At 48.5% G+C, this 12227-nt stretch overlaps 1 pseudogene; it reads right to left on the reverse strand.

Annotated features, from left to right (window-relative positions):
* Positions 1-4811: 4811 nt before the first annotated feature.
* Positions 4812-11382, reverse strand: LOC141575218 (trafficking protein particle complex subunit 9 pseudogene; annotated as a pseudogene).
* Between the last annotated feature and the right edge of the window lie 845 nt (positions 11383-12227).

Consider the following 12227-nt stretch of genomic DNA (forward strand, 5'->3'; position numbering starts at 1 on the left):
CCTTCACTGCCTCTTCTGTGTCAGTTCTAGTAAAAAACCAAGCTCCTCCAAAGCCCTCCATCCCTAGGCCCACTCCAGGGTCCTCCCAAGCAGGGGCACCCTCCACCCTGGACCACACAGTGCACTCTCCCCGAGTCCCCACACCACAAACCTCCAGGCCTCTACCCTGGCTGCTCCTGCAACCTGAGTCACCCTCTTGATTCCTTCTCCTGGCTGACTCTTACTCTGTCCTCATAACTGAATGTAGAGCTCATTTCTTCAAGGAAGCCCTCTCTGATGATGTCCTTTAGATCTTGGCTGGGCTCCCTCTACAGCAGGACTGCTTGGCGACCAACTGGTGTTTGTCCACCTGCTCCTCTGAGACCATGAACTCTTGGAGGCCACGTGGGAAAAAGGAGTGAGACGATAAAAGGGGTGGGAAGAGCAAAAAGCAAAATCACAGCCCAAGTCCCCAAATTCAAGGATTCTGTCTCAGAAGAAAAGAATAAAATGTTTAATACGTATGTCATTTGGCTATGATTTTTGTGGCTCATGGAAAGCAAGAGGTTGGTGTTCTAGTCTAAAATCCAAGTTACATGCAAAGAAATGTACATATTCATATCCAAAGGAAACCAGAGCTGCTCAACACCAGTTTGCAGTTAAAATCAAAGGAACTTTGATAAAGGCAATCTCTCTCTCTCTCTCTCTCTCTCTCTCTCTCTCTTTTTTTTTTTTTTGTATCATATAGTTGAAGTATTTGTATAACTAAGTGATGGCTACAGCCTATGATTCTGCAGTGGAGTTTTTGGGGCTGAGGAAGCCCAGATTACATGCACTGTGTAAATACAATCACACCAACACACTGACAGGCGCCCTAGTGGCTGAGCTGAAGTTCCAAAGCAGACAACCTTACGTTGCAAGACAGCTCTCATTAGAAAGTAAGGAATGCAATGTTCTGTACTCAATTACCTACGTTATTTGGGCCATTAAGTGATAGTGCATCTTGTCTAATGAAACCCCAAAATAAATTGTTAACATCGATTTTCTCCATCTGACACTTATTTGCTAACTTTGGATAACAAACCCTCACTCCATACGGAAAGCTCAGACCTATGCTGCAGGAGGTTACATCCCGTGGAAGAAAGCCTATCAAGGGAGAACTGGAGAGTTTCCCTTCAGAAGCTGCTAAGTCTGGTTTTGCACCTGTACGTCATTTGCAACCACGTCATCATCAAAGGAGTAAGACCTTACCTCTGTGGGGCGAAAAGCACTGCGGTGCTTCTGAACCATTAAAGAACACTGAGCTTTGTGACACAGCCCTGAGGCACTTAAATCGTACTTTCTGTGAAAGGTTCCAAAACTGACCCAATTCACCAATCCAGGTACAACAGGGAGGTACCGGAATTAATAGAGAGAACATGCCCTTGAAGTCTGACAAGGACCTGCTTGAATCCTGCTACGGTATTTACTAGCCGCTAAACGGACCAATTCCTTAACCCCTCTGAGAAGACTTCCCAATCTGCAAAAGGGGGCTGCCACCGCCCACCTGGGAGGCACTGATGTGAATGCAACACGCAAGTAGTGCGGCCGACTGGTACCTAACACTAGGCCTGGCTAGTTTCCCTCCGCTGCCCTTCTCCCCCTTTAAACTTGCATTGTTCCCCCTGGTAAGGGTCAAGCCCCCGGACCAGACTGCCCGATTCTTCTGTGTATCCCCGGATACATGCCTTACCCTTAGGAGGCCAGAAAAAGAACTATCTTCTCCAACGTCACTATCAATGTTCTTAAGAATCTGGGTTTTTTTAACTCTATTTTGCAGGGAGACTATTCCAGAACTGTCCAACCACCATTCTCCACTTTGGCTCCTCTCCCAGCGCCCGTCCCTTCTCACCTCAAATCTTCTGTCTGCTGGCCTTTTGTTCGTGAGAAAGAGAGTCCGCTAGGGTGGAGACTCCCTAGGCCTCTATCCCTCCCTCACAGGTGAGTGTGACTACCTTCTCCCCACTCCCCACTCCGACTCCATCTTCCGAGGAGGTTCCCCTCCTGGAACATGCAGCCTCTGCATCATCCCAAGACGTGCATGCGTGGCCACAACCCTCCATTCAGATTTCTTCCTGGGTGGCCCTGCCCACCCCCAAGACCCTTAAGGATAAATGCCATTGCTCTGAAAATCCCAAACGCCACTGACTGACACACCAAAGCTGCATGGTCTGGGCTTTCCTCCAACCCAGGCACAGCCCTGCCCCGCCTCAGCCTCAGTCTGCACCTCTCGAGATGATCTCATCCACCTGCATGGCTGTGAACACCAGCTAAGAATGACGACTCCCAACGTGTATCTCTAGTCCGGCACCTTCACTTGAGCCCTGGGGCCATAGACCCGAGTGCCTCTTTGAAGTCCTAACTTGGATGACAAATGGAATCTTAAAAATGCCTCATGTCCACCATTTACTCTAGAGTTCGATTCCTGGCAGGTACCTCCCAGGCTCCCGATTTAATTACAGACCCAGAACCCACCTAGGTGTTTGAGGTCACATTCAATTTCCCCTGTTCCTCCACCAGGCCCTGCCCTGGAATCAGTCTTGTCATTTCTATTGCTAAGCCAGTCTCAAGTCTGGTTCTGCAAGGACCACGGATGGAACCCCACAAGCTCACAGCAAGGTGCAGTGCGTCACAGTCCTCCGAAGAGGGCTCCCTGGAGGGGGAGGCATCTCCTGCCGCTGGTCACTTCAGAAGGCACTGGATTCTCACAAAGGAGGCCCTGGAGAAGGGACTCAAGGTTCTCCTGTGGTCTGAACTTTGAACGGCCCGAGGTTTGGGGGAGTTCCTAGTTAGCAGACACACCTGCAAGTGAGCAGATGAGGATGGGGGAACCCAGGCAAGGCTGTTCTCACTCTGACCCCTGGGCTCTCGGGAGCCACGGGAAAGGCCTGTGTTCAGGGCGCAGCCCAGTCTTCACAGATCCCAGCCTGCATTTGCCAACCCAGATAGCCTAGACTCCTACTTGCGATTCTTCTGTTCTGTTCCCCCCCAGAATGTGATGGACTCTTTCAGAACGTCTGGCCTGTCTCAAGCGAGACCAAGTCAGTGAAGGATGAAGTGTCCACAATTAGACCAGGGCATGAAAGGAGAAACAAGGTCTCATGGCCAGCATGACGGTGGTGGCCAAACTCTTCCCCCGGGTGAGAAGAACCAGGGTGTGGGTGAGAATGCAAGGTCACTTCACAGCTGACTGGGGTGTTGGAGACTCACTACCGCAAACCAACGGCACGGCCGTCAGTGGTTGACGTGAACTGCAACAGACACGGAGTCAGCTATTTACTGCCAACATGGGTTAATAGTAAAGGCTGGTGCAGGGAGGCCTGCACGGCTGCTGAGGCAAACCACAGACCCGGCTCTGAATGCCCACTGGCTGGAGCAGAGAGGAAGCTACGGTCCCCTTTAGCGGTCCCTGTGTCCACCAGATCAAAGTGAGCCAGCTACTTAGGAGAAGGCCATGTTTTTCTGATACTCAGAAAAACCATCCTCGTAAAGGGAAAATAAGAGTGGCATGGATTTTAGACCCGCTCCTCCCTCTCTATGAAGGCAAAGTAAAGTAAATGGCACGGGGAAGGTGAATGCAAAAACAAAAAACAAAACACTGGTGACTGCTTCCTCCAACAGCATCCCCTGCAGCTGTCCACCCCCGAGCCTGCCACTTTCTCACCAGTGACCGCCGGCCAGGAAGCTCCGTCACGCACGTCACACAGTGACAGCCCTGAACCTCGTGCCAAGCACATTTGTGTAAAAGCCAGAATCAAGGAAGATGCTGCAGATTTTGACTTTCCAAGTTTAAATACTCCATGAAAAAAATCCCTCAGCAGCCGCCTAAATCAATTCGCATCTCACTTCTTCAAAACAATCAAACAAATTTAATATGGGCGCATTTGTCACCAAACATAAGGCGGACCAAACTGGTTCCTCAAAGCAATGATTTTAACAGGTATCAAACACCAGTGGGTGATGTGCTAACAAAGCAAATATTCCAAAAAACTAGAAAATAAAAAGATGACTAGGATAATATATGGATCAAGGCAACTGTTAAGTTTTTGCTTTTTAAAGCGATGGGGACAGCACAGAGGACAATCTGGCTATTTCCAATGCAGGGTGTGCACAGCCCACTTTTCAGACGCAACAACATGCTCACAGGGCAGTACAAGATAGAAAGGGAAATAGAAAAAGGAAAAGAGGAACAGTGAAAATTAGAAACACATGAGAACAAAAATAACTGACAGCAATTACAAGAATTTACGTGAGTTTGGTGAGGACAGGGATGAGGGGACGGTGAGACCCACCCTCACCTATTGTTCCAGGGAAGGCAGGGGTCTGAGGCGAGCGGAGCTGATGGGGGAACCCAACGTGGTCAGTGCCCCAAACCTAAACTTCACCTAGATGCGTGTAGACAGCTTTTGAGCTACAAAATGTGGTCGCATTTTAAGCTGGACAATTTTACTCACTCCCACCAAGAGTAATAGGAGAGAATTAGGCTCTGTCCCTACACCAAAGCATTGTTTAAAAAATTAATGACTGTGGAATAATAAAAGCAACAATGGAGTAAAAGTGACTGGAGGAGAACGTACTTGACCCGAGCTCACTGGCCGCATTATCTCACTGATGTTCAGATGCTGGCTGAGCCCTTACGGTACCAAAACAGACAGACCCACCAGGAGGGAGGTTTAATGCGCTGCTGTATTTTGATGCCGAGAGCCATGCCTGGTACACAAGGTTCTGGGTAAACAATGGTGACAGTGTCAACCACTATGGGCTAAGCACATATCCAGCTACTCCACCAAATCCCAAGGACAGACTTCAAAAGGCAAAAACAAACTGGCATTCTCTGGTGGGTCTGCAGACTCAGAGCCAAGCAGTTGCTGAGCAAACATGTCACCAGTGCCTCCTGTGACAAAAGAGGAGGCACTGGCCAGGGGGCTGGGGCAGGGCTCCAGGCTTCCACTGCTCACCCACCATTTTGTCCAGGGGGAGAAGGTGGTCCCTGCTTACGTTGCACCGATGCACCTACATTGACTGACGCCTGGGGACTGAGCAGGAGGTGACAGGTGACGGGAATGGAGCCAGCCTGGGAGTGGCACGGTGCTGGCATCTGTGCCCTCAGCTTTGCCCAGGCCACTACATCTGCCAGCTCATCTACAAGAAGCAGAAGGGGAGAAAGCCGTGTAGATCACAGGGCCCTGTGAGGACGAGTACAGGTCATGGCCACGACATGCCTCGCCCCTTAAGCCATAGAGGTATGTCCGGGGAGGAAGTGAAAATTCATCCAGAGCCCGCCAGGCACCACAAGCAGGTGGGACTCGGGTCCCCTGTGCCTGTCACTCACAGGACTGGTCTGGACTTTCTTTTTATCAATTCTCTGGCATCTTCTCCTCCAACTTACCAACAACCAGAAAGTAGAACCTGATTTTAGACTCACAGAGAATCGCAGAACACCTCCTCCACATCGGGCCCTGCAGCACATGCGAGGTCCTCCGACCGTCACCTGTGGGACTGCCATGAGCCCTCTCCAGACTCAAGGCCCGAGGTGGTATGGCCAGGGGGACACAGATTCCCACACTCTCCCCAGCAAAGGGGGACAACCTCTCGGCAAAGGCATCTCACCCTCTCCTGCCCGAGGGACATCTCGATAGATACACAGGGAAACAGAGCAGAAGGTGGGGGCGTAGGCAGCCCAGAAGTGCTCGTCTGCACTTCCAAGGCAAAGTGGGTCCGTTGACCTAATCACAGGGACAAAGTGAGGACGAATCTTTCCCTGCTGTGCCCCATGCTCCGTGACACGCCTTTCCCTGCATAAGGAGCTCATTTGGAAGCCCCTGGCAGTGTTTCTGTTGTCCTAAATTGGCATGGTGGTTGTCAGGCAGGGAGAGAGGGCCTGAGCCGTGCAGGTGCTGGACCTGGGAGGCAGGAGACACTGGCTCCACCCCCAGCTCAACCAGCGCCTCATTCTGCGTCTCAGGATTCAGTATGACATCTATAAGCAAAGGAATGAGACTGTCCCAGGACAGGCTGTCCAACAGGAATGAAATGAGAGCCATGTAAAGAAAGTTTCCCAGTTGCCACATTTAAAAAGGTAAACCCCCAAAAAAAACCCTAGAAACTGATTTTAAGAACATATCTTACTTATTCTACTGTATGTAAAATACTATCATTTTGACATGTAATCAATAAAGAAAGTAACAAGATAGTTTACATTCTTTTTACTAGACAAGTCTCAGCGTCTGATGTGCATTTGACCTAGAGCACATCTCAGCTCAGAGCAGCCTCCTCCCCAGCTCTGCTAGCATCAGTGGCTTTGGCTACTCTATTGGACAGCAACTCCAGGGGTCACACCAGGGGAATTGGCTGAAAAGCGGGAGTAAGTGTCCATAATAACCCTAAAAGAATCTCTCTGAAACAAAGGCGGATTCACTTTTAAACATCTGAAAACCGGCGGGTTGCACTTCCCTCACGCGTTGGCTACAAGACAGGCCTCCTCCTTGCTGATCCCTTTCTGGATGTAGGGAAGCAACGCTTCACACAGCCAGGGTGGCCGGGCATCCAGGTAGACTTTCCTGCTCTCTGTGTCCAGTCCCATGAAGTCCTCCTTCTCAAACAGGATGTAGAGCAGGAGGATCTTGTCCCCAGACTTGTCGGATGCACCGTCCAGCCACTTGGACTTGAGCATGATGAAGAGAGACTCAGTGAAGTCCTCGATCCTCTTCTCCACCACCCTGCAGTCCTCGTAGTTTGAAGGCCACGTCGGTGCGCGGCTGCTCGGCCTCCTCCCCATGCAGCACAAAGAGCCGAGAGTCATAGAGCGTGGTGCCATACAGCTCCTCTGCACGTGGAGCTTCTCGAAGGTCTTGGCCAAGAGGCAGTTGGTAATGGTGACAAGGCCCACGACCTTGCAGTGGGCCTGGAAGTCACTCCACCCATTCTCGGGCACATAGTGGTGACTGTAGTGGATACAGAGTGCCCACTGCGAGCCGCACGGGCTGATCTGCCTCACCAAGGAGATTCGCTTATAGATGCACAAGAAATTCTGCTCTGAGATGATCCCCACGGGTTGGACCACCACGGGGAGAGTCTGGTGGTCCTCAGCACACTGCACGTAGTCAGGGATGTTCATGTTGCAGACCCTGACGAGAGGGAAGAGGAGACTGAGGTACATACTGTGCTGCGGGCTGCGGGCCTCACTTGGTTGCGGTGACCTGGTGTGTACCAGTCAGAAGGCAGGGGAAGCCCAAGCAAAGCCGGGGGTACAGTTTGTCCTCAGCGTCTGCACATGGCTACCGCAGCTCAGATCACTTTACGCAGCTTTTGGTCTAGGCTTCCGACCTCTGCAGAAAAGGGCCATTTCTTGTTTTCTGTTTCCAAGCACCTAGCCAGGCCCTGATGCAAAGTCAGTGCTCAAAACTGCTGAATAAAGGAATGAATAAAGGAACTGCTTCCACACCCCTCAGCAGGATATAATGCAAAGAAACACAGTAGGATCAAAAGACCTGGATTTCAACTCCAATTTATTTGAACTCCTAAGCTGCAGAATACTTGATAAGAAAACTTGCTTTGGGGAGGAGGGTACAGTTCAGTGGTAGAGCACATGCTTAGCATGTATGAGGTCCTGGGTTGAATCCTCAGTACCTCATTTTAAAAAAATGAAACAAATAAATAAACCTATTTACCCAACTCAAAAAATATTTTTTGAATTCAAAATTCAAGAAAAAAAAACACCTTGCAATTGACACAACATTGTAAACATGAGTATACTTCAATTAAAAAAAAAATCCTTGCCTTACAAGAATATATCTGGATTATGGAAGTTTACAAATGTAAAATGCTTAGGGTACCACCTGCATAAGAAGAAGGAACTGTACAAATTTACTATCCCTCATTTATGAGCTATATTTCCTTTGGGGGGTTTATAACCTCTCAGAGCTAATTTTCTCAGATTAAAAAAAAGAAGGAAACATTACTGGATTCTCCATACTGCTGAAGAATCAGATAAACCTATGATATCATCTGATCCACAGAGTTTACTCAATAAATGCTTGTTGAATGAATGAATAAACAAGCAAAGTGAATGCTGCTCCCTGCCACAGAGCATCATGATGGTACTGCCTGGAAATCCGAAGCCCACGTTTCACCCGACTCTACACTAACCATGGTTGACCTGGGCAGGCCTGTGTGCTCCTCTTAACCCCAGTTTAATCATGAATAGAAATGAGGGCAATAACACAAACCTCAAAGGGTTAGTGAGTCATTACTGAATTGTATCCCAACTTTGCAAGATGGAACCTTTAAAGGAATTTGGGCAAAAAGTCCGTAGGCCCTCTCCATATTATCTCTTACAACTACATGGGAATCTACATTATATCTCATAATAAAAAGTCTAATTTATTAAAGAGGCTATTGAGGTTAAATGAGCTCACTGTCTTAAATAAGGAACACACAGTACAAATAGGACAATGCCTAGCCCATGAGATACACTCAGTAAACATTCCCACTGAGCCCACTGGTCCCTCCAACTTCAGAGCACAATGATGTGTCCTCATGGCCAGAGGCCCCTGCACCTGAAGCTAACAAAGCTAATGGTCCCCACTTTCAAGAGCCCCTGCCACCACCGTAGGTCTAATTTTGTACTTGTAATTTTTTTTCTTTTTATTAAATAGATAAACAAAATTGCATAGCCTTCAGGTCACCAAAATCTGACCACAGAGATCATGATGGCAGCCCTTCTTTGTGAAACAATAAAATGAAAAGCCATTTCCACAAGACCTCTGTGTAAATCTACTAGGGAACGTCATCTTGGAATGAGAGGAAGAGGACTGGGGAGGAGGGGGCAATCTGGGGCACAGAGACCCATGGGCCACCTGTCCCACGATGGACTTTAGACCCAACCCTCACCCTCAAGGAACTTCAAAATAGACACAGACAGAGTGCTGTGGACAAGATTTTTTTTTTTTTTAAAGAAATACCTGATTCTCTCGCAGGTTTTGTTTCTACCGAGAAACAAATGTCTTATGTGTATAATGTTTCACAAAAGACTTAAATTATTATAACCCCAACTTGACGCATTAAGAAACTGAGGGAGAGAGGTTTATCACATTGTGCAAGATTAGAGAGAGGCAAAAAAAATAAAAGATTAGAGAGGCCACGTCGGACACTGTATTTAAACCCAAGCCCCTGTTCCAGTGCTCACACTAGAAAGTGGGATATACTGCCCCTTTCCTGCCCTCTCCCTGCAATAAATGTCTAAAGAGTCTTTTCTGTGCCACCTGGAATCACAATCACTTCAATTTTCCACAAAGATCTATGTCACTCCTTGGAGGATGTGTCAAAATCTATATGTTGAATGGGAGGAGAGATTTGTATTTTCTGTTTCTCAAAGGAAACATGGCTTAAAAGAAACTGAAAAGCACTTTTCTAGTCTAAGTCTTCATTGTGCAGAGAAGGAAATGGAGGCTCAGAAGAGATGAGGAAAGGGCCTTATTAACAAATAATTCCTCAGCGCAGCACCAAGCCAGCCTTGGGCACTTCTGGGGGAGGATCTGGAAGGCCCAGGAGAATGAGTCTTAGAAAACGGAAAGAGAAGAAGCATACAAGGCCCCGTCTCTACACCACCAAAACATGAAGTTCCACCAAATTACCCAGTATGGGTGCAGCCAACATTAAGGTGGGCTAAACAGGTTATAGAAACCTGGAAGTCTCAACCATAGTGGAAATTCCAACATTTACTATGTTTTTTTTTCCCAATTCAAGCATCAGCTCAGTGAGCGCTCTGTACCAGGCACTACACGAGGCCTGGAGTTCTCCCAAATACACAACTCTTATATCATGTGTGCAAACCACACACAGGCCCACCAGAAGGAAAATGCCCACAGATAAGGTGGAATTACTGAAACTGAAAGCAGCCAACCAGCATATATTACTAGCAAAAACGGTGCTGCTAGAAATAGACTCATGGACATAGAAAGAAAACTGTGCTTAGCAGGCAGGAAAAAGGGGATTAACAGATACACATTAATAAATATAAAATAAATGACAAGGACCTACTATATAGCACAGGGAACTATATTCAATTTCTTGTAATGAGTTGTATTAAAAACAATCTAAAACATATGTAGATACATATGCATATGTTCATAACTGAATCTCTGCTGTACATCTGAAACTAACATTCTAAATTGACTACACTTCAATAAAAAATTATTTTAAAAAATAAGTAAAAATAAAAGCAACGCCATTTAGAAAAAATAAAAGAATTCTCTGATCCCCTTAGCTGTAGGTGCTGGAGAATTCTGGTTACAAAACCAAGTCCACTGGATCACTCCAGCACTGGCTGTCACTCTTTCTGACCATCAGAGAGTCACTTGGCTTCAGTGAGTTTATTTTCTCTTCTGTGAAAGGCTTCAGTTGCAATTAACGATGTATAGAATCTCATCATTCACAAACCCAACAATTAATGAGGACTTCCCATGGGCCAGGCTCTGGAAATATGAAATATAGGGTCCGAGATATATTCATGGGTAGAAGAAATTTATGCCATAAAGACATTAATTTTTCTTGCTTTGACAGACAGATTCAATACAATTCTGTTTAGATTTCCTACCAGATTTTTTATGGGTAACAAGATAATTTATGGTCAGGAACAGCCAAGAAACTTCTTTAGAACCAGCACTGGGAAGGGGTGGATAGGTCATTCATTTCCACTGGTCTTTCTGAAGTGATGAAAACGTTCTGGAATATTAATGGTTGCACCACTGTGAATATGCTAAAGCTGCTGAATTGTAGCATTTAAGTGGGTGGACTTCATGGTGTGTGAACAATATCACAATAAAGATGTTAAATGAAAAAATATTTCTTGACAATTATTTTTCCCTCTATACAACTAGTCTGCCCCACAATTTAAGAACAAAAAAACCAAAACAAACCAAATTTTGCCAGGAGCTCTTTAGGACTGCAATGTCCCTGAGTCTCCAAAGCCTCTGGTGGTGCTGTTCCTGTTAACACACCCTAGCTGGGCTGGGCTAGTTAGGGACTGTAACTATCTTTTTAAGATCGACGGTCACACTTTTCACCCTGGGAGAGGGAAGGATGGAGGATGTCACAGCCTCATGCCTTCAGCTCATTTTTAACTGAACCAAGCCTTGCTTTCAACACTGTAATCCCTCTCACTATAAAAACAGTGACATCATCAAGCACCGCCATCATAACACGTGAAAGTGTTCAAGGTACTTACCTGGGGCAGAAACACTGAGGGAGGAGACGGAAGCTCGCTCAGCAATGACGCTCCCTTTTCCCGACTCCACCAGGAGAAGCTGGGCTTTACAGCCGGAGGCTCTCAGCCGGGGGAGCAGCGCAGACGCCACTGAGCTGGACCTCAGGGATCGGGAAAGGGAGAGGAGGGCAGCCCCGGGGTCGCGGGGCAGGGAAAGTGGGGGGGGACGCGGGCTTCAGGACCGCTCGGAGACCAGCCCCAGCCCCAGCCGCCCGCCCCCATCCGGGTCCGCAGACCCCGCCCGCCCGGGACACAGCCCGCCCAGGGGCGGGGACGGGCCGGCGGCCGAGGAGAGGCAGCCCGGGAGGAGAGGACTCGCTGGCGGGAGAGGGGAAGGGGACGCCAGCCGCGGACTGAGGGGAGCCCAGCTGGGGCGAGAGGCGGCAGGTGCACACCTGGCCCTGGACAGCTGTGGCCGGGGCGCCAGGGCAGGAGAAAATTCCTACCGGGCGAAAGAGCTGAGCAGCCTTTGGGGCCGATCCCCGGCTCGGAGCTGGAGCTTCCAACCCTCGTTCCAGCTGGCACCGACTGCGCATGTGCAGGAGGGCCAGCGATCCTCTCGGAGTTCTGTGAGAGAAGGTGGGGAAGCGAGGGACAGAGAAGATGGGAGGAGGAGGGGAGAAGTGGAAAAGTGGAGGGAGAGACAGATGGACAGGAGGAGCAGAGAGAAGGCAGGGGTCTGGAGGGTGGAGGAGAGTAGCAGTGATGGAGAGAAATAGTTTTAACTCTGGGGGCATCCTGAAGGAGGCAGCAGTCCTGCCTCTGCACACTTCTCTAACCCTTCAAGGAACACAGCTCATATTTTACCTCCCTGGTCCAGCACTCCACCCAACGCCTCTGCAGGACCCCTACGGGTATCACACCCGTTGCCCCCAAGCGGAGCTGGGTTTCCTTTTGCTCTGGGAACCAAGCACCCTCAGGTGTTGTTGCTCAGAACTACCTT

The sequence above is a fragment of the Camelus bactrianus genome, chromosome 27 (assembly GCF_048773025.1).
Source record: "Camelus bactrianus isolate YW-2024 breed Bactrian camel chromosome 27, ASM4877302v1, whole genome shotgun sequence".
NCBI classification, from domain to species: Eukaryota; Metazoa; Chordata; class Mammalia; order Artiodactyla; family Camelidae; genus Camelus; species Camelus bactrianus.